The following is a 2716-nucleotide window of genomic DNA, read 5'->3' as shown; positions in this document are numbered from 1 at the left end:
TATATATGTGTATATAATTAGATATATGTTCAAAGTTTTCTGAATGAAACATGTAAAATTGATTATGTTTGATAGTGAGGTTGATGTAAATTTTATTATATGTAATTGATACAATTTCTGGTAGATAAAATATACATTTTAATTGAACTATATTGTAATAAATACATATGCAGTTCCTAGCTATATTTAAATCGGCCTGCGCAGATTTTTTTTATATGCGCAAGTTCTATATTTTCTTTGGCATATGTTGTGCTTGATTCTGAAAATTATGAATTATGTATATAGGCCATATATTTCCTTCGGCATATGGTGTGCTTGATTCTGAAAATGATGCATCTTGGACGTGGTTCTTCAAGAATCTAAAGGAAGCGTACGGGGTTAGACAAAACATGTGTGTTGTATCTGATAGGAATCCAAGCATCATAAAGGCTATTGGTGATGTGTATGAAGATGTTCCACATTATGCATGGATGTGGCATCGATGGGGTAATGTGAAAAAACTTTACAGAAAGTCACACGATGCATTATTGGAGATATTTTATACAATGGACAAATCATATTCAAAGTCAGAATTTCACATGTTAATGGAAAAAGTTGAGGCAACTGATATAAGGGTGAAGATATATTTTAAATTGGCCGGCTACGAAAAGTGGGCTAGGTCGTATGCAACAGTTCACAGAGGATGGACTTTGACTTCAAACATTGCAGAGTCAATAAATTGAGTGCTTATATCAGCTAGAGAACTGCCAATTTATGACTTTCTTGAGGAAGTTCGATTACTGTTTGCAAAATGAAATTGTGCAAATAGGCAGAAGGCTTCATAAACCTTCACAACACTCATTGAAAAGTTTAATGACATACTCAGTGAGAATGACGCTTTGTGTACCCGTATGACGGTATGACCTTTTTGATTTGTGAAAATTTTAATTATGGAAGCATAAATATGAAGGGATAAAATGCATAAAGTATCAATGTGAAATGCATAAAGTATCAATGTGAAAATACTTTCCATGCAGTTGTAAATAAATGAAAAGATATAAAACATAAAATATATGAATATTTAAAATACATAATATGTATTTTACATATGTCTATTGTTGTATTGAAAATTACTAACAACTGCATATGTATTTGGTTGCTCTGTAAAAATGTACTCAGCATATGTATTTTTATTACATAAATATATTTTTATTTTTATGTTAGATTGTACCAGCCATAGAATATGTATATACGGTACACGACAAACAAAAGCACTTCATTGTTTGCATCAAAGAAAAGAAACGCTCATGTAATGCTTTTCAAATAGATGAGATACCATGTGCACATGTTTGTGCGGTGTTAGAGAAAAAGAATTTTGAGAAGGGGCCATACTGTTCTGATTTGTTTAAACTAAAACAGTTTTGAAGACATATGATGTTCCTATCTACCGTTGCCACACAGCGATGACTGGATAATTCCAGAGACCACACTTGCTGAAATAGTACTGCCTCCAAAATACAAAAGATTTCCAGGAAGACCTGCAAAGAAGGATTGTGGAAACTCAGGTCGGGATATGTTTGGAAAGAAGAATATCAACTCATGTGGTGGTTGTGGGGCTAAGGGTCACAATAGGCGCTCTTGTAGGAAATATCGCAAATGATACATTTCTTTTTCTGTATTGTTTCTTAATTTTTTTTTCCTTTTTTATAATGATGAACTAATTCAGTTTAGTTAATCTATTTATGAATCATTTGATAATTATAGACAGTAATACCTGAATAATGGAGCTATATATGTTTCAAAATCTATACATTACATATGGATTTTTAAGCAGCAGTTCATATGTATTTTTGACATAGTAAATATATGTTAGGTTAAAGGTGGTAACTTTGATTAACAAAACAAGTATATGATTCATAATTGTTCAAAGTTTTAAATATATGTGACATATAAAAATATGTTTGAATTGCATAATGTTATTACTGCATATGAATTTATACTATAAAAATACATTTGATGTATAATACAAAAGTATTTTTTTAAAAAAATATAATCACTGCATATGTATTTTGTAACTATAAACAAACCTATAACTTCATAAAAAATTCAAATTTATCTTTAATTCAAATTCTCAAGTATAGTTATTTTAAATGAACACATATCAAAAATTAAATATTAGGTTTGATCAATATGTATTTTCCAACATCTTTATATTAACATGAAATATGTATTTTTTGGGGAAATATTTATAACGTTTAATCCATATGTATTTTATAGAAAAATATCAACACTGCATATATATTTTTTAAATAACTGCATTAAAATGTCAAATTACACTTTAATTTAAATCTTAATTTATAATTATAGTTAATGAAAATATAGTAAAAATGCATATTAGGTATGTTGCAGTTGTATTTTTTAAGTGTTTGTTTCTAATATTTCATATGTATGTTTTGTTGAATGACAATTGATTTATACTACATATGTATTTTTAAGGATAATATGAAAACTACATACGTATTTTTTTAACTAAATCTCACAGTAAAATGTTGAACTCCTTAAATCTGACACTACATGTTGTATTTAACAATATAGGAATGTGGTGAAAAACTTTAAAGAACAACAACATACTAAAATGCATATTAGGAATGGTCCATATGTATTTTTGCAATATTTGATTTTAACACTGAATATGTATTTTTATACGATATATGTATTTGTAAATGTAATATAAAAA

This window comes from Capsicum annuum, chromosome 8 (assembly GCF_002878395.1).
Source record: "Capsicum annuum cultivar UCD-10X-F1 chromosome 8, UCD10Xv1.1, whole genome shotgun sequence".
In the NCBI taxonomy this organism is placed as follows: Eukaryota; Viridiplantae; Streptophyta; class Magnoliopsida; order Solanales; family Solanaceae; genus Capsicum; species Capsicum annuum.
This window is presented reverse-complemented; position numbering follows the sequence as displayed.